Source organism: Aythya ferina (genome assembly GCF_964211825.1).
Source record: "Aythya ferina genome assembly, chromosome: 6".
NCBI classification, from domain to species: Eukaryota; Metazoa; Chordata; class Aves; order Anseriformes; family Anatidae; genus Aythya; species Aythya ferina.
The window spans coordinates 39,474,299-39,495,049 of NC_140303.1; the positions used below are offsets into that span (position 1 = coordinate 39,474,299).

At 40.5% G+C, this 20,751-nt stretch overlaps 1 protein-coding gene across 10 annotated transcripts in view; it reads left to right on the forward strand.

Annotated features, from left to right (window-relative positions):
• The window catches only part of MBD5 (methyl-CpG binding domain protein 5), a 125,985-nt gene that overhangs the window by 49,369 nt on the left and 55,865 nt on the right, over positions 1 to 20,751 (forward strand). For 9 of the 10 annotated variants that reach the window (XM_084523280.1, XM_084523288.1, XM_084523289.1 and 6 more), the window contains exon 3: positions 18,601 to 18,735. The gene's annotated coding sequence lies outside the window, so the exon portion shown is untranslated. Of the gene's footprint in view, positions 1 to 17,666; positions 17,875 to 18,600; positions 18,736 to 20,751 lie in introns of all 10 variants that reach the window. The other variant, XM_084523284.1, reaches the window with a different exon arrangement.

Consider the following 20,751-nt stretch of genomic DNA (forward strand, 5'->3'; position numbering starts at 1 on the left):
CTCCAGAAATTTTTGTGATTTTTGTTTGTTGTTGTTTTAATTATTATTTCTGTCCATGGTGTTAGAAAGTTTTACAAATATCAACCCTTACGTTTTCCTGTAATACATCGAGAAATTGTGGGGAAATTGATGCCGCGTTGTCGTTGTCCTGCAAGTGCTAGGTGTTTAGAATAGCAGTTAATAAAGCTACTTTCACTGCTGGCTAATTTTACAAAATATTTAAAGGAAGAATGTGTTTGGAGTGTAGTGTCTAAGATAAACAGAATTATTCATGTCTGTTGTAACAACAAACCAGGTTCAGATCCTTGATTTTGCTCTCAGAATTCCACCTGAAAACCCAGTGCTCTAAAGAAGAAACTCAAAGGTAGCAAATCTTAAATTTCACTGTTAGTGGAAACCTAGGAAACCATGGGTTTTCTTGGTGTGACGACGACCTGAAGGGTTGTGGAGGTTTGTTTTTAATTTTTTTTGTATCCTTTTATTTTTTTCCTCTCCACATTGCTGTTTTGCTTTGTTTTCGCCTTACTCCAAAGTCACATCCTTTGTAAGCTTGAGGGCTGAAAATCTGTGGAAATGGTTAAGGAAAGTGGAACTGGTTTGCAGTTGGCGCGTTGAGCTTGGGTCAGCTGCCTTTATCCAGATCTGATCTACTGCTCTGGGAAGCGTGTGCCTTAAGTAGGGCTGCCACTGCCTTCATTCAGTGAGAAAGGAGAGCTTTGAAATGCATTCCTGCTTTTGTTGTTTTATCTTTAAACGAGGTGTTGTCATTTTTCAGATTCTTAACTGGCTTCTATCAGCATATTTCTGCTGAAGGGAAACATCTACCCCAACTGATTGCTGCTGATCTGAGCGAATGTCACAGGCATCTCTGCCTCTTCCCCTAGAAAGATCCCCGTTCAGTGAAATGCTTTAAATTAAAACGAGTGATGCTTTTAAATTCAAGCTCATGAAAAGTTTCTAAAGCCATTCTTCCTCTGAAAACCTGTGATGATGCCCCAGAATTATTATTCAACACAGGATTTTTTTTTCACTGTATTTTTTTTACCACATTCCTGAAAGCTATTGATGAGATAAGATCTTCACCCAGCTGTTTCAGGAATTCTTCCAGTTTAATTTAGCCTCCCAAACTGTGATTGCATCACTCCAAAGGATCCATTAGGATTTGTTTAGTTTTAGTAGTGTATGAAAAGCAGTAAGTACCATTCTGAGAGGGGGGAAAATACTTGAGCTGAAAAGGACTGAAAGGAAAACTGAACTTTCCATTGGAAAAGTATCAGGACAAAAAATATTTTTTGACCAACTTCATCCCTTTGAGTCCTTAATACAGGAACTGAAACTGTTTAGGGCACAGATCTCAGCATGAATTTACCAAAGTAGGTGTAATGTGTATCAGATTAATGTTGTTTAGAAAGCAAATTGCTATCATTTTTATATAAGTAACACATAGATGTTAATTGCTGAATCCCAGGTATGATTTAAAAGTTTATGAAAAGGTAGATAGGTAACAATTCTCATTTAATTGCCATTTTGACAAAAGAAACAGCAAATTGGAAAGGAAACCTGGCCACAGTTGCATCTTCAATAAGAGGCAGAAGACGAAAAATTGTATATAAAGTATATTACCTGCATTATAATGTATAAAATTTGACCTCACATAGATAATTCTAGGGCAGTGCTTTTGCTTATGCTACTAATTCTTGTTTAAAAGTTTATGCAGTTACAGTGCAGACATTGGCTCAGGTATGTATCTTTTTTTTTTTTTACTTGCTTATTATCTTAACCCCACTTTAGGAGTTTGAGTGGCAGAAAGTGAGGTTCCTGTAGCGTAGATTTTGTAGGCAAATGAGCAGCTGCCAGGAGCGTGCTGGCAGCCTGCAGTGATGTGATGTGGAGGTGTTGGGCTGGAAGGCACGCCCTGTGCTCAGTAGCTTTCAGGTCGTATCGTGTTCTGATGGTATGGAATTAAATACATACCAAAGATACGTTCTTCTTCAGGTGTTACTGCATATGATATCATCTCTTGAAGAAGAAATAGTATTACATCATCTGAAAGCAAATTCGGCAGATAGGTACCTGCAGTAGTCAAAGCCCTGGGCTTCTGCATTTTGTAGGTGTGAAAATGTGGTGCCTTCCAGGGCAGGTAAATACGTTGTATGTACTGACCCATAGCACGTCTCTGTAATTTAAGAACAACTTAGAATGAAGGTTAGATTTTTTTTTAGAAGGCAGAGGAAACACTTGGCATGCCAACTGTTGACCTCTTTATGGACTTTTAAAGCCCAGATATTCATATTAAAAAGATCTCGGTAAAGTTCCCGAGTATCACGTGTGTAGTATGAAATTTCACATCGAGAAAGGATGAAGACTTGCCTGATGAAGGTTTCATGTCAGTATTTCTGTTGACTTGCAGAAGATTAGATAACTGCTGCTAGCTGAAAAACACGATGACTTCAACATTAACGTAGGTAATGATGATGCTAGAGAAAAGTGGCGTTGCTCCTGCAAGGAGGTACCCCCAAACATATTGCTAATCCATTCATGTTATGCAACTGCAAACTGAGTATCTTCAGTGTAGCAAGTTAGCAAATCACTAACTTAGAAGATATTAGTTTAAAAAAAAATGCCAATAATTAACTGATTTTGTGAACTGTCGTGAATGGTATTAAGACTGTGGAGAGCCCTCATACTGTATCTGCACACCTCAGATCCTGGGGAAGAAAAAAGAAAGGTTGTTTTATAATGTCTTCTTTTAGAAATAATCGAATAAAAACTGCACCAGGCCCCTTGCTACCAAATATTTTTCTGTGTTTTGTTTGTTTGCTTCATTCTTGGGCTACTTTCTAAGGCCTTTCCAGTGCGAATAAAGTACTAGTGCATGCAGGAAAATGGCAATTTTCATGATTTTTCTTGAGTTGTCATGGACTGAAATTTGAAAATCACTTCAAATCTCTAAAAATACATGGGATAGTATTCAAAATGTATCTGTACTTATTTAGTCCTTTTTTTTTTTTTAAAGGCCTTGTATTTACAGTGTGAGCAGGGTATTTACACTTCACTTTGGCGGCACATAACGTCTCGTAAAACGTTTGCTTTGTTGCCCTGCCTAGGACATGAGGAAGATCTTTCTAGGTTCTTACTATCAAAATAAGTCACTGCTTTAGGATGATGCACATTTTACAAGAAAGCTTGTTATTTCCAACTTACCTGAAAAAAAGAGGTGTCCTGTAATGGCACCTGAACCACTGGAGGAGGCCAGGATGAAGCAGGTGAACCTGAAGACGAACCTGTGCTGGCTTGAGGCTCAAGGGGAGCGCAGAGAAGCCACGTTTCTCTTTGCTTTCCTTTCCCCCCTGAAGCAGGCTCTCCAAACACATGCTTAATGTACAAAGTCATGCTGTAAGTACTTCTGCAGAAGAGCAAAGTGCAGCTAATCAATGATAAAATGCTTTCCAACTAGAAATACTTGGCCTAAAAGCATCTCTTCCAGTGAAGGCAGGCGTAGCACCTTCCAACGGGACATGGTTGTCTCTTGTATCTGTACACCTACCCAGCTTATTTTCTAGTCCTGCCCAAGGTAGGTCTTTTTTTTTTTTTATGGGCATGTGAGGGAAATCTAGAAATTCAAGGGCCAGAAGGGACAGCAGTGGCAGGTTTCTGACCCTTTGGCATGCAGGTCATGGCGCTTTTTGGAGCCCCTGGATTGCAGCTTGCCTCATCAAAAGCTACCCCATCTTGTTTCATTGCCTAGAAATGGACGTATACACACTGTTTTACCTAGAAAACTGTTTCCATATCTAATTACCTTTAATAGTAACTGATTTTCATATGAAATTAGTACTGTTTTACCTCTCACCTAGATGAACTTCTCTTTGCTGAGCTCTGGAGGAGCGGCTGAACCCAAAGCAACTGTGGTTCTGGTCCGGAGGATTACCCTGTTGACTTGAGGGCCTGACTTCCTCCTCCACGATCCATCCTAAATGCAGAACTAAATTTGTAAGGAGCTAAAACCATTCAGCCTCTCAGCCGAGGAGCAGAGCTGGGTGGCATTGTGGTGGGTGGACCGAAAGGAAGGGAGGAGAGGGGCTTGCAGGGCTGTGGGTACAGAGAGTGGTCCTTAGAGCAAGCTCTCATCTAGGTTCAAGTCCATGGAATATTTAGGATAATGGGATATATTCACTGAAAGGAGAAAAAAAAAAAAGTATAAAGTACTTACTGGACTGACAGGATAGTAAATTTAAATAGAAATTTATAAAACATGAACCTAGGATTGAACTATATGTTTTAGCATTGAACTAAGTGTGATCGTTTAGTGATGATGAACAGGTGATTTTAAAGGAGACGTTTAAGGATAGAGACCGTGTTCATAAGCAATTATTTAAGTCTGAGTTAGGTCCTGGCTCTGTGGAAACTGATGGCAGGACCAAAAAAGCTTTCTGGTTACACTCTCCAAGTACAGCACTGTATTGATTCAAGCGTGCCTCATGGCTCTGTTCTGGGTAGGTGTCTCATTGGAGATCCCTGGTCCTTCCTTTGGGTTTGACACCCTTAGATGTTTTTTGAGGTGTTTCGTAATGCCAGCTGGAGGCTACAGATTCCATATTAGCTAAATTTTTCTTATCTGTCCCTGAACTCGTCTAGTATCGTGCACGTGTACCAGTGGCAACCTTAAGGAGCAGTGTCTGAACACCGAATGTGTCTGTCAGTCATTTCCATGACTCTGTTGCTGTAATAAAAGATCTAAACACACACATATATACAGGGGGATATTCAAGATGTTCGTAATAGGGTTCTTTTGGGAAGAAATAGGGTTCTTTGGGGAAGATTTTCTAGAGAAAACGTGGAATTTTGAGCCTGTTTTTCTGTAATTTCCGCAACTTGTAGTTCAAATGCAGTGCTGTATTTTGAAATGTAAATGTTGAACTCCGAAGCCTGTATGCTTTTTACCTTTGACATTCTGTCCCTGCTTCATACAGAATGGTGTGGCTAGCTGTTTACCTAATTAGGTTGGTTTTATTTTTTTTTCCTAAGATGCAGCTTTCGATAGGCTTCCGATACGATGTCTTTGGATATATTTTGACAGGACTAGAAGATTTGAGGCCTTTGGCCAGTCCTTTTCAGGAATCAAACTGTCTCTTCATCTGTTGTTTCGGTGGCTCGTGCATACAAGTCCAAAAATGGCATTAGAGATTTGGGATGCGGGAGGAGAGCTCTCCTGCGCGTCTGGCAATTCACTCAGTTAGTTTACTCCGATCTGTGCTGGTGCCAAAAAACAAACCTCTTATTCATCAGGAGGGATCCACTCTGCGTGAAGGACTGCTTGGATGTTTCACTAGCGTGGCGGTGGGTTTAGCATTTGATGGTAGGACATCAACAGCTCGTGCTTCTGTGAGAGACGTTTCCGTGGCGTGGGTGGCTCGACGGCCCGCGTTCTGCCAGGCTATTGACAGGATCGGCGTGCTCATTAATCTGTTCCCATTTTGCAAGATACCAGCGTGTATCCAGCAGGAGATGAAGCTGAGCAAATCGATTTGGGAAAGCTTGCGTTTATCAGATGTTTAGAAGTTACCAGGTTTTGCAGTGCTGAATGTTTTTGGTGACTCTTGCCCTTACCACAGGTACTACCTGGTGGCAAGCCTCAAGAATGACTTGGGGAGCGTAGCAATTCCTCTGCTTCCATCTTTTGTGCAGCCTTTGAATATAAAGCTAAACATTTATTGTGCTGATAACTTCACCCCGTTAAAAGCAGGGTACCCTGGCTGTCCGTAGGTCGTGCCTGGGATGGTTCAAGAGGGGGAAGCATCCTCTGGGCTGCAGTGATACCGGCCCAGCACATGTGAGTCCTGCGTGATGGATGTGATACTAGGGCAAGGCAATTACTGGTGCTAGGAGTAAGAGACTTACTGGGTTGGAGGAAATAGACTTTCAGCTCGCTTTGCACAGTTTGAAGAATTGTTTCCTGTGCTAAAGGAGGTGTGGCTGGCAGTCCGGGGGGAGAAAGGAGGAGCACAAGTCTGGTGTTTGCACAAGCACTTCACAAACGCCTTACCTTGCCATGATACACTCTGAGTTCTTGGTGCTGGCCTCGTTTTATTGGGCTTTTTCATCTTGTAAACTATTTAAGCTTAACATCTTTTTGTTGAAATAAAATTGGTGTTCCTGAAAGAGGCCTGGTAACTGTTAGGATGCACCTTCACAGCTCTGTCACTTGTTGTGGGGGAAAAAAAAAATCATGTTTAGCATCACTATTTAAACCAATAAACTAGAATAATTATATTATAAAAGTATAGTTTATATGTACATTATAAATATATAGGTTTTCAAATATATTTATAAAAGCGATAATAACTACTTAATGGGGAAAAAAGGAGAATGTATGAGCTGAAAATAACAAACCCTCTGCCAACCAACGGAGAGCATATGAGGTTGCACATGTGCAAAGATCAGGTGGTGTGGCCTCGATGCTGTCCCACAGCTTTCTGTATGCTTTGAGGTGTATGAAAGTGACTGGAAATACTCTGTCCTCCGGGAGAGCAGTGAAGGGGAGATGTATGAAGGGGCAGGGAGAGCCGAGTGGATCCTTGTGGCTCACATCTGCAGTTAAATCTTCAGATTTTAACAACCCTGTTGTCCCCTGATCCTTCTGCTTTGCCATGGTGGCACTGTGGTGGTATATGCTGGAAAGAGAAAGAAAGCAAGCCTTGCTCTGGGGTGCTGCAAATGAAACAATAGCACAAGAAGTCTTCATGGGTTTCTTGTAGATCTTGCTCAGTTACAGAGAACACACCAATTGTAAGTCAGCTGTCCCAGGAAATCAGCACTGGTTTTAAATGTGTGCAAATTGAAAACAATCTCTGGCAGAACTTCTTGTGCTAAAGCCAGCTAAAAAGAAAGAAAAAAAAAAAATCAAATTGATAGGTTTCAAAGTTGACAACTGTGCTTAAGTGCCGTGCCTGTAAATCACTGAATAACTTCTCTTTTGATAGAGCAGCTACTGTATGTAAAAGTACAAATAGTGCCTCTGCAATAATGCAAAATACCTGAAATCCTGAATTGCTTGCTAAGCTCGCAGCGCCGAGTTACTAAAATACAACCTGATGCCATGTATTGCCATTCAGCTTAACCTGAGGTGGTTCCATGCATGTCAAATAACTTAATGCCAAGGATATTCAAAATTCATGCAAAACTTGATGTCAGTGTGTGTGACCTCGATTCCGTGGTAGCATAATGTGTTAAATTATCTTGCTTTAGTTCCAAAAAGCTTCATCATGAATTGAGTTTTTAAAAAGGGCTACTCTACAGCCTTCACTAATAATAATTTTTAAAAAATTCTACTCTTTCAGTTTTTCTCTTTCTCTTAGCTTCCCAGAACTCCTGTGTCTCAAACTGGCCTTACAGTGTGAGTCCTTGCCCACCTCTGTAGCTTTTGGAGCAGCAGTCTTTGCTCTGAAGGTGTGCTGGATCTATTTGTCACTGCGATTCGTCCCACTTAATTGCATACGTGGCAGTCTCCATGTGGTCTTTTATTGCTGATGGCACAAAAAAAAATTGAAAGAAGATAATAAAATAAACTTATGTTCCTTTTTATTGGTTTTATGTGTTCTCTACTCATAAATGGCATCTGGAAAGCATGTTACAGAAACACATTTCCACCAAACACATTGGCAAAACTGATGCAGACACGCTTAATGGTCTGTAGTTAGTAAAGTTTAAGAGTCTGGGGTTCAGATGAGACCAGTGTGAAATCTGACCACTTAAAGGACTTGTTCTTTAGTACTTTTCCATAAAGTTTCTGTTTCCAGCTTTGAGACCTGTTGCAAATGCCCAGGCTACCGTTCACTGTACAATTACAACAGATTTACCGTTTACTGTGGGATTTTGTGCTTGGACTAAATCAATGAATGAAAAGGATAAAGCAGAAAGGTGAGTTTACTCTGTGCTGTCAGGTTAGCTCTGCCACAATACCATTTAGTTACATCATGAGGAAAGAAATACAGATACAAAATATTCTGCTACATGGGTATAACAGCAGTTCCTGATGCTAACGTGAGCATTAGGGCACAGGAGTATTGCTGTGCAAGTGAGTTCATGTTTTCTGTACGTAAGGCTGGAAAAATAAACAAAAAGCATATTTAAAGAAAATGCTTACTTTAAACTGCTTGTTTTTATCTGCTCCCTAAAATACTTGCACATGCCACAGTACAAACTGCTTTACCATAGCATATGTAGTTGGTCTGAGCTCCAGCAGTTGCAGGCAAGCCACATGAATGGCTCCTTTTACTACAGTTCTGTGTGCTTAGGATAAATTCTTACCTTGCATTTACCCTGCGTTTGTAGCTGAGCCCTCGTCTGCTTAATGAGGATCTAGCTGCATGAGTAGATTTGTAATATTGCTAGAGACATGAGGACATGTTTATAGTTCAAAAAATAAATAATTCAGGAGGCTGGTTTTGGTTTGCATTGAATATTTGGAACCGTACTTAAAAATGACTAATTTGGTTATTTCACTTAGTGACAGCTAACTGTTACCTCCTTAGAGCATTCTGACATTTTTGGTAAGTTTCACGTTCTGTAATGTGGCTTGGTTAGGCATTTCAAATTATAATGACACATCTGGATGCTAATTTTAATAGTGCTTGTGCTGGTACTTTAAAAGTGCATCAGAATTCACTTCTAAATCTCCTCTTCAACTCCAGTGCGAGGTGAGTCACCTTCTCCAGCACTGAAGCTTCTAGATAAGACACGTTGCTAGAAGCATTCAGGAACATAATTCTCAAAAAGCTTGTAGCAGCTGGAATTCAGGAATGAGCTATATGTTGTTATTTCTACCTGCTAGTTCAGGACGTCAAAGAACGCATCGACGTATCATCATATAAAATGGTACGGGGCTGCTAGAAAGTTTGGATGCTGTACGGCAGAAAACTTTCAGTTACAAGGGAAGTCGGGGTGTAATTGCACTTGCATTCAAGCCAGCAGTTCTATGGAAAAAGCTGTTTTCTGTGCTGGCCGCTGTTCCCACATGTGCACCACTTCCTTCTGCTCCGCTGCCGTTGGTACAACCGCGGGGCAGCCCGAGCCAGAGGGACGCACGCTGCGAGGTGAGCGCCGTGTGAATGGCATCAGGTCGGAAGGCTTGGGGTTTTTTGGGGGGTTCTCTGTGTTTCTTTGCTTCTTCCCCGATCCACTCCACATCCAGAGCAGTTCTGTGCAAAATCTGGTGGCCCACCGGGTGCCTCACTGTGCTGACTCCCCCAGCACCCATGCAGCTGAAGCTGGCCTGGCTGGAGGGTTGGCAGACCAAGGGCATCAAGCACTGCTCCCAAAAACGTGGCGAGTATGCTCTGATAGCTGTAAACTTAAAGCAAGTTGGCATTAAGGTGAAGATGGGCTTTGGTCCTTAGGCTTAGGCTCACAGTTAATACCTCAGCACTTGAACTGAAACCTTTTTGTCTGCCAGATCAGTAGTTGCCAGGGGATCTGATTGTCTCGTTGATTTCAATCTAGCCTAATTCAGGAGGAATTTCAATTTTTTCTCCTTGAATGGTTGTCTCAGTAGTCTCTTTGGGAAATGACTTCTGTCAGGTGGAAGCTCCCATCAGCTCCTTCCTACCTGTGGCCATTCCTTGGAATCAGGGAAGCTTTGCAAGTCCAGAAGGGCCAACAAAAGCTTCAGAGTCAGAAACCTTCTGATGGTGAGGCCAATTTCAGTGTTAAAACATGCTGAGAATGAGGGATCTGGGAAGTTTATGTGGTGGTTTCTGTGAAGAAGGAAAAAAAAATATTCCTTAAATTCGACCAGCTGACTTTGTGTAATTCTCTGCTCTTAGATCCATACAAAATTGTCAGGCTATACTGCTGTTACACTGACATTTTTTAATTACTAAATTAAGATAACTTTCAGAGCAATTAGAAGTGTTTAACTTCTGTTAATGACTGGAGGCCTTAAACAATTCAAGTCTTTCCATTTTATGGTAGAAGTTGCTCTGGATTGAAAGGGTTTCAGTGGTAGCAAAAGTTTCACATAAAGTCTTGTAATAACAAAGGAAACTCGTCTGTTGAATGCTACTAAAAGTTTTGTATTTGGGTCTGTTTTCTCTGCATGCTCAGTGAAAAAGCTGGCTAACGTGAACCTAGTAAAATTCATTTGTTACCTACTCTGAAACATTTTTCTTGGTCTTCATATGGCAGCATTAATACAGCCGGTCCTTGAATGAATGCTTGATGAAAACCTTTTTTGAAGCAAGGAACCTAATGCACTTTATGTTTTGAATTTATATTGTACGGTTGTATCTCTGATTTTTTTATGGATTTTATTTCTTCTTGCAATAGTTTTCTGTACTTTAATCCCTCAATATCTTTTTGTGTTTCATTTATTTTTTTTAAATCTGTTTTTTTTACCTACTCCTATTGTTGATTTACTGTCCTGACAATTTTAAGTGCTTGTTTTTACTGTCTCTTTTGTTTCTCCTCTAATACTTTTAGAGCAGACTTGGGATAAAAAAATGCATTGGGTCTTGCACAAGTGTTGGGGGTTTGTTTTCATGGGGGCATTGCTGAGGTAATTCTTTCTAGCTTAGTTTTCATCCTCTTTCCCCAGAAGCTACTCAGTTGTCTGAGCAAACCAAAGGGATAGTAAAGTTATGATGCTCGCTGATACAGTTTTCTGGAAATCACTTAACTTTTTAAATGAAATGCTTTTTCCTTTGTGTTTTTTTGTTTGTTTGTTTTGTTGTTGTTGTTTTCATTTGCTTTATGAGTAGCTGGCACTTCACAGTACACGAAAACCTTTAACTTTTAGCATGGGAACCCACCTTGTTTTTTCTTGTCGTTGAATTTAGGCACTGGGACGGGTTGCCCAGGGAGGTGGTGGAGTCACCGTCCCTGGGGGTGTTTAAGGAAAAGTTGGACATGGTGCTTGGGGACATGGTCTAGTGGGTGACATTGCTGGTAGGGGGATGGTTGGAGCAGATGATCTTGGAGGTCTTCTCCAACCCTAAGGATTCTGTGATTGCTCAGTGTGAAAGTAGCACAAAGTTTTATGAAATAAAAATGATTGCTTCCATTTTACATAACAAAGTGCCAACCGGGCCAATAAACCAGTTACATGCCTTTTCTCACTCTTCTTGAGCCTGAATAAATCTGTTTTATAAAATAATGCAGCAAAGTAGGAATTAGAAGACATAAAGCTTTTTATTGTAGTGATCTGCAAACAGAAAAAAAATAAAATAAAAAATCTGTTGCCAAACAAAGGTTTGAGTGCAAAGGGATGCAGGGGCCATTTGTGTGGTGGTCTTGAAATTCCTGTCTTGTTTCCTGGGATTAAAAACTGTGTTGCAAATGTTCTTATTGTCTCCCCAGTAGCTTTACACCAACTTTTGTTAAGTATTGCAAATGTTGAGCACACCCTTGAGTATCTTTTTGGGGTATTGAACTAAGCATGAGAAGCTAGTTAACTTAGAGCTGTGACATGATTCTTATGGTCGGCCTGCTCTAAGAAACGCCTAATGTAATGCTTTGTCTCTGTCAGCAGTAGCTAATACTGCAGTGATTTCCACCAAGTTTGATTTTTTTCCAATTGCAAACCACTGTAATGAGAGAGCCTTCCAGAACGTGAGCAGGGCCTGGTGTGGAAATACCACAGCTGCCGCTCGAGCCCTGAAGCACCCTGACGTGCTGCGTCCCTGGGGCTCTGCCCTTAGTACTTGTGTCCTTGTAGCCCTGAACATAGCAGGAGGGCACCCTGCTTTAGGAAGCCAAAGCTGGCAGTGTCAGGAGCAGTGTCACTCGTCAGATGGGTATGCTGAAGACCCCTGCTTTCTGCCTTCTCCATCACCGTCTGCTTGGAGATGTTCTTTGACGGGCTGGCTGCTTCCTCAGGTCGTCAGAGCCAGCCTGGGAAGGATTAGGGAGCAGCCTGGGAGAGCTGCCCTCATTCTTGCCTTACAATCCCAAAATACCAGCTTAGGTATGTCTGCTTTTAGGTTTTTAACAGGAGTCTAGTGACTAGAAATGCTTCCATACCCATCAGCTGCTTAAGCTGCCTCTGCCCATGCCTGCTGCTGTACTCCGCCAGCCTCTGCTCTCTGGTTACATCTAAAGTCTGCAGTTACATCGAACAGCATCAGAAACCTCCTGGCAGGATGGGTGCACACTTTCCTTTTCGTGTTCCTCTACATTAGGTGGTGACTGAGGGAAAAAAATTAAACTGGAAGAAATTTTCCCTCATGAAACTCTGTAGAGACACTAAAGCAATGGAGAGCAGGTTAAAGTGATGTCAGGGTGAGAGGCGTTCCTCACTGAGGAGATGGGGAAGAGTTTTTCCTGTTTGCACTGAGTACAGGTCATCCTCGTGATTACATCTAAGAGCAAAACTGTGGTGAGGAGGAGAAATGGTGGAGGAACAAGAGGAGCTGGTGGTGGAGGCTGGAGCCGGCTGCCGGAGGAAGCCCTGAGGCAGCACAGCTGCTTGCTCCTGGCTTACTCCTATCAGGAGCAGGCCGGAGGACCTGAGGTATGCCAGCAGGCTTGATGGTTTCTCTGTACATCCCTTAATGACGTACTCGAGAGCATGGTTTTCATGCCCTGTCCAACACAGCGTTCTCCAAAATGTTTGCTGAAAGGATTTGGGCAGGCCTGTGGTGATGGCTGCTGCCCTGCACCGCAAAATCCTTCCCCGAGCCACCTTCCAGAGTGGCCTCCTCACTGGCACTGTGGGGTTTCTGTGGCCTTTGCCATCACTTTCCTGTGGAGAATGTATTTTACATTTTTGCTTTTCTTATCCGCTGAAAATTTATGTTGTCATCTTGCCATTTTTCTGTGCCTTTTTAGTTTTTCACATATTATAATTTTGATATATATTTATATAAAACATTAGTGTTTTTATATTTCAGTATGGGTTGCCATTCAAAATGTAGTTTGCAGTGTCATAAAGCTTCTAAATTAGTAAATTCGTTAGGGCATCATGAGGTCTTAGATATGCTTATATATTTGCTAGTTTTCTGTGCCTATCATCTCACCTCTGGCACTTCCAAAAACTCATGTCTCAAAAAAACCTTTGCAACACAGAAGTGAATGTTATCAGCCTTTTAAGAGGATGGGTAACTTTGTCCACAGTGACATTTAGTACAATTATCATTTAAAAAAGCATTACGGTATTTAACATGTCTGTTTGGCCTTAATGTTACTTGCAGCAGGTGCTATTTTTAAAAATCAGAGGAATATCAGGAAGATTTGGTATCAGATTTTAGAAATACTTTTAAAAAACAAACTTCATCTTTTTTTTACGAAAATTCATTCTAGGCTAAATTTTTAGTGAATTTTGATCTCTATGAAGAAAGAAGATGGGTATCTTTAACACAATTAGATTCAAATAGGGCATTTTGTATAAATATAGACTCAGTAGTGATCCAATGTGAATTATATTAAACTCAGTAGGAAACTGTCTATTAACCTTAACAAGAATAGAATTAAAATTCCAGAAACAGAAGCTGAATTCTGCTTTAGGAGTCCTGTGCCAGGGGAGCATTAAAATATCATCCTGGTACTTTATGAATGAATTGGACAATTAATAGTACCAATTAGCAGCAATGTCAGTTTGAAAGAACTACATAGAGGAAGCAGAGCAATGAATACTCCTGGATGGTAAAAGAGGAGGCCTTCCAGAGCCCTCACGTTACATGTCAGGTAGGGCAGCGACTTTCCTGCACTGTGTAAATTCGTTTTGAGCTTTCTCAGCCTTCCTGGCGCCAGGCAGGATGCGTGCTGCGATGCCCTCGCTGCAGCACTCCCTGGTCGGGCTCTCCTGGAGCATGACAGCATCTGACACCTCGTAGGCCACCATGTAGGTATTAAGGAATGAAATCTAATATGATGCGCGTGATGACTTTGGTTAACACTTTACTGGGAGATAAACATCCTCTAGGCACAGAGGGATAACAGAAGCAAGGAATTTGGAAAATCAGATTGTTAAAGTCATGAAGTTGGGCCCATCAGAAAATGAGCAGAGTAAAACTCAACAGGTTAAAACCATTACTGCAGCAGCTGCTGGTGGTGAAACCTGCTCCATGGACTTCCTGAAGGTGCTTGCTCTGTAAAGTATGATGATGAAAGGATGATGCAACGAACCTTTTTTTTTTTTTTTTTCTTTTTCCAGTTATTTTAATGGTAGCATTTATACACAGTGTTCATACACTAGGGCAGGGCGCTGGTTTATTTCCATGTGAACTTCAGATGTACAACCTAATATTTCAAGTCTTGGAGAAAACAGTTTTCCCTGTGTCCAGCACTGATTGCACTCTGAGTCTGGCCCAGAAGAAAATTCCTGATGCTGGAAGCTGGGCATTGGTGTTTCTGCTGCTGGCTACAGTGGCTGCTTGGAGAGAGTGAGAGCTGAAAATAATCAGAAGTTGCCAGTTATGGATAATTGCACCAAATTTTTTTAAATAAGAAATAACACAGTTTAGAGAAGTTTGTTTTTTTTTGGGGGGGGGACTTGATTTTGAACAGTGGCATATCATGGCTAAAAGAAGGCACTTTATTACGTGATGATAAAGTATCAAGAAGCAAAAACATAACCTGTTGGTGTGCTTACAATGAGAAATTTCTTTCTTAGGAAGTTCAAGGCTTTGGGTAAAAGATACACTTTAAAGTCTAGGTGTCTTTTTCTTCTGTTGCTTATGCTGTTGGTATATTTATTCACGTATTTGTTTGTTGCTTCAGATGCTTATACAGTGTTCTTATAGGAACTGAGAAGCTTCCAATCTTGGTGTCAACTTTGAAACAGCTTTGCTGAACAGTACTGGAATTCTGCTCCTAAAAGCTGCCTGGAAGCACAAATACTCCGATTATTTTATATATAAATGAGAATGTAGGAAAGAACATATTCTGGTGTGTCTTTAGCCATTATCTGTGGAAGACAACCCAGCTCAATACAGAAGCACGTGAGCAGGGGCAGCAGGAAAGCCAGGCTGTAGCCCGGAGCAGAGGCTGCTTTGGTTGCCTTCAGGATAGCCGGCGTCTGCCCTGCACATCGCCTCTGTCAGGCATTGCAGAGCAACGTGCACTGCTGGGAGCAGAATGCCTCTAACACTTGTCACTGGCCTTTGTGCAATTTGTAAATAAGCAACTAGGACTCTCTTTCTGCATGTCATGTATGTTATGAAGTACGGGAGAGCTTAAAAAGTTGTAATCCAGTACAACTGACCCTGTTGGGAAATTCTCTTTATTAGTTTCTGATGTCGAGAAGTGACGCACCAGACAAATTAAGCCATGTACAAATTATTTATTTTCACTTGTGGGAAAGAGGAAGGGAATTTGCACACTGACTGGTAGAGGATAACACTGTTCCTACCAAAAGGAAAAGAACTTTATTTTTGTCTTCTTCAAAAATATGTATGTTTGTTTGTCATGGAGCTTTCTGCCAGTGGATGCTGTCCGAATTTGCAGTTGGTCCATCATGAGGCCCTGGGGTGGGAAGAGGATTGAATTTCTCTTTTCTCTTCTTATTTTAGTAAGTGCATTCACTTCCAGATTGTTATATTTTGTATATTAAGGCTTCATGTTAGCCATGCAGATCAAGAAAAGAGTGGATTAACATTGTCCTCTCCTCATCTGAATGACTGATATGGTGCTGAGAGCTCGCTGCTACCTGGGGAAATCTTTCTGTATTTCAGATAGAGACCACTAAGGAAAGACATTCAGTTAATTCAGTTACTTGTTAGTTTATGGTAGTAATAACTATGTAAAGTTTTTGATTAATTATTATTTTTTTTAGTATTTCTAACAACTATTCTTCAGACAAAAGGGAGAAAAACACAAATTGGTGTTACACAGAACTAAAATTCTTTGGTTCTCGTCTCCATTCTCATCAGTTTCACAGTTATCTCTATATTAAATTAAAGATCAGTGAAGGAGAAAAGTAGATTGCATTTCCATTGTGGGCTAGAAAATAGAAATGCGTGTACAACAGGTATGCAAAGTAGCTAATGGAAACGAATCACAAGTTTTGAAAATGCTGTGTAAGATGAATGAAAATAATTTTTAAATTATTCATTTAATTCTCAGATGTTGTCACAAAGCCAAAACAAATGGGATTGCATGATTATTTGAGAGAACCTCTTAGTTTTCATACCTTTCGAGCCCAAAGCTCGAGCATTAACTTCATCAAAATATCAAGAAGAAGGAAGCAGAAAACATATTACTGTTTAATGTACAAAATGCGGGCAAATGCTTGCCATAGCAACCAGCAGTTAGGTAAGATGAGTGCTATGGCACACGGGCCTGCACTCCGCTTACCTCTTTATTACCCAAGGTTGTACATTGGAGTGATTTTCCTCATAGTTGGAAACTGATCTATTTGTCAATTTGATTGTTTTCGTTCGGTTTTTAAATTGCCGGGTGAAGATTGCATGTATGCTGCTTCTGAATAGGAGTGTGCACCTTTCCTGTCAAAACCAAGGCTTTTCGTAAAATAAGGCTTTTCGTATTTGTAAGATATATTATTAGTGCTTGTCACTTCCTTTATGAAGGTATCAGATTTGTAGGATTTAAAGGATTGAGACTATTGACTAAATTGATGTCTCTGATTTTCCCCTCTTGCAAATTAAAAATCCATTTCTTCTTCTTTCCTGTAAATGGAAGCAAAAAAAAAAAAAACTCGACAGTATCCCTTTTTACATCTTCCCTGTTCAAAGCTGCATCCCCTCAAACGACACCATTCCCAACCTGTGAAAAACGTTGGTATGTCAGCCTTCTAGCTATGTATCACATACGTAAAACAAATATGTTGGCATGTTAGCCTTACAGCGATGTATCACAGAAGGAAAACAAACGTGTTAGTATGTTAGCCTTACAGCTTTAGCTAATTTTTAAATTAGCTTCGCCGAAAGATCTGCCTTTTCTTGTACGGCTTGGAGCTCTCATGTTTTGCAGTTCGCATGTTGCGGTGTTGGGCGCTTCCCGTGCATTTTTGAAGTTATATTAACGTGGCCAGCTTGCTCTGGTACAAAAGAGCAGTACGCTTGTAGCAGGCCATGTGCTTGTGCAAAGATGTCTTTCTTGTTTGCTTAGGTCATCTGTTTTATGTTTTAGTTTCATTTTCTCCAGCTACCATGTCTAGGAAATATTTGGATAATATACGTGAACGCTAGTCAGTAATGAAACAAGATTATCCATTTCCAGCAGCTTTAGGATGGCTTCCATCAGGTACTCAGAACACATTTTTAGGCATCCTTACCTACTCCTTGGTATGATAACAGTTAAAATTTAGAATTAAGATCACATATTTGGAATATGCAGACAGCTAACTATCACTTAAACGATGAAATAATACACCAGAGCCCTACTGTGAAGCCCAGGGAAGGAGAAGACATTCTCAGTAGCGCAGTATTTTAAAGTAAAATGACTTGGGAAACGGATCGGATTTCCCTGGCTATCCGTCCCTGCGTGCGGCTCCTTCCCGCAGCCAGCACCAGCCTCCAGCCCCAGAGATTAGGGCACCGATCTAGGTTAAGACTAATCCGGCAGAAATACACAAATCGGCTCCCTTATCTGATTCTCTGGAGCATCGGTCGCGGGCAAAGAGAGGGAGCAGGATCTGCAGCAGGAGGAGCCGCCTTGCGGAGCCCTCCAACGGGTAAGGAGCTACCCGCTGGGGATTTCCTGCTCCGCAGCATTCCAGAAAATGAAGAAAATCGGGAAAAAAAGATGGTGTCCAACACCTGCCGTGGTGCTGACATAAGCCAGATCTTCAGGATGGGTGGATGGAGCTTCCAGATCTGCGCTGGGGAAGCCTGAAGATGCTGTGACCCATCTTGTTTGTCCAAACACAGTCACGCAGAGATAGTGTCACCACCTCTTTATGCTGGTTTTAAGAATGAAGTTGAGTAAATGGCCATGGTTAGGCTGAGCTTGTGACTTACAGTCATGCGTTCAAGTCACAGAATGCTCTGTAGCTGTGTTTGTTGTAGGGAAAGAAAAGAAACAGGAAAATGCCTGCAAATCTGAAATCTACGTTCCATTGTATCCAAGCTACCCTGTTATTTTAATGTTAATTTTTATATGTGTGAGCATGTGCGTGCATATATGTGTATATAAATAAGATGTTAATTACAAACACTTGCTGTCGTCTTAACAGTTCTAGGTTTTTGAAGTTTTGGGGGTAGATCTCCTCAAGAACATCAAATACTAAGTCCATTTATCCATTCTGCAATGACATAGATGCTGTTTCTTTAGCTTTAGATTCTGTGGAAGCGTAACACACTGGAGGATAGAGCCAGTCCGCCCTACCCTTGGACACCAGTGTGTTCTTGTGGTTTTGCATTTTATGGTCGGTGAAGAGGGTATCTGAGAATACAGGTGTGTTTCAGACCAGGTTAGATTCATTTATTTTGAATCAGACTTCAGACTCTACCTTTCTTCACTGACTACTGAGGGAGCCTATGTAAACTAACTCATTTTGTTCCGTGTTTGCCTTTGTGACTGTCCCCATGGTTTTTGTGTGGTGAAGCAGTCTGTTAGAGAAGCCATGCAGCCTGTATTGAGTACAGGTGTACTTTGTCTTTCTGCAGATCTTGTTTTATTAAAACATGGTTTATTTTATTGTAGGAAGAAGAGACTTAATCACAGCATAACAGGCAGAGAAACGTAAAGGCTTGAAGAAACAATACTTCACTAATTCTTTCCAAAAGTCAAGACCCACCAAAATCTGCTGAATTCCTCCACCAGTCTTCCGGATTTGAGGTACCTGGATTCCCTCGTTCCTACTGTTTCTCTTCTTGTGACATATGCATGGGTAGCAAACAGTGATAGAAATTTTAGAATTGTTACAATTTTCCTCTGAAGAAACATGTTTACATTGTACTTGTGTACTGCACACTTTGTTTCTTTGGTTCTTTGGCGTGACGGGAGGAAATGCTGGGCTTCCAGTAGGCTGATGGTGTAGGCAGCATGGTTTATCTGGTGGTGTTGGTGTTGACAAGCAGTGCCACTGCTACTAATGTCACGTTCATTTTTGGTGTTACAGAGGATACCCAATTACTAAATAGCATTTTGTGTGACTTCACCAGTTAACAAAATAAACCCAGCTATTATGGAAGGTGAAATCATGCAGGATCAGATGGGATGCTTGTAACCAAGTCTCTAAGCTTTTTGACAGATTTTTCCAGCATGAAGCCCATGGCTTTGGTTTAGGATACACTCTTTTGGAGGAACATTTCTCAGTTATACCACAGGGTAAATGGAAAGAAGGCATGAGAGTAAGAGAGAGCCAATAAACAAGCTGACTGCTTCGGAAGACATATAGTTAAAACGTACCTTAAAAAATGAAAGCAAACTGGCTGAGTGCCATTCTTTTTCTCTACACTTTCCTGACAGTGCACAATTGAAAAGTTCCTGAGTTTGTTTCTTTTACTGGAAGATCATTTTTTGGGCATTTTTCATTTCGTTTCATGAAAAGTAGAATGTCTTTAATTTTAGATACATCGAATACCATAGTTGTAAGAATATTGTATGTATCTTAAGAGATTAGATGGGGACAGGATTTTTTTTTAATCTGTTATCACAGACTTGTTATGTAAATAGAAAGCTCAGAAGCAAACGAGAAAGCACATTCACTGAAAAAACAGATGGCTTTTCCCCAGCAATACATCCACCATTAGATTCCTGCAACTTGGTGAGAACTCACTGGAAAATTTATTGTTATGGATATGCATGCAATAGAAAAAATAAACATATTGCAGTCAGTGTGAAAGTCCTATACTTATCTCTGAATGATAAAAATAAACTGGTCTCTTCATGCATGGCACAGTGCTGACTATTTAATAAGGGCTAGGACAGTCTGTGACAATCACTGTCTTAACATTAAATAGCAGATTTCCAGAACTTTAAGTGCTTTATTCAGTGTCAAGTGTCCATTTTTTAACAGAATAAAAAGAAAAATAAATCAATCCCTTACAATTTTTACAAATAATTGTTTTAATTCTTTATCATAAAACTTGATTTCTCCTAGTAAGCAAAGAAGGATCAAGAGGCTGGATAAAGAGAGAAAGAGAGCAAGACTTTCAGGAGGGGAAAAGCAATATAGAGCCTGTTGAATTAGCCACAAAAATTCTCTCAACTCACCACATAAGACCCTTTTGAGGGTCATATAAGACATGGCAATGTGCGCTGAGTGTTTGTAAAACTGTTCTCTGTAGCTAGTTAGCTATGTCTGTGATACTATTACTTTGATGCTAGTGGGTTTATAAATGAAGTAGGTATACTAGAGGTAATTTTTAACCAGCAGAAACTTGAGTTACTTCTTTGCTTACACATTTCCATGTGTTCAGTACAGACAATTCTTATAATTAATGAATTGTTACTATTTTATTCAGATACTATAAGTTAAAAACCAGGTAATTTATTTGAATTCATTTTAGTAATTCTTTTCTGTCGATTTTCTGAGGCCTCTTTTAGAAGCTGCTTTTACTGATGCTACTTAAATCTCCAGTACTGTCCACGTGACCGGGTTATTTTAAGCCCTGGTATGACATAGGTTTCATTGTTGGGCTGTTTCATCCATCTATTGGAATTGTTTCCAGTAAATTAGTTTTACATTGTTTGCTGTGATTATGCTGAAGGGAAGGCCTTTACAACAACATCTCATATCAATACCTTTCGATGTGTTTAAATTTCATAGTTTTACTACGGATATAGTATTCTTCAGATAAAATTATTAATCTAAAATATATTTCTGTGCAAATTCTTTAATGCAAAGTT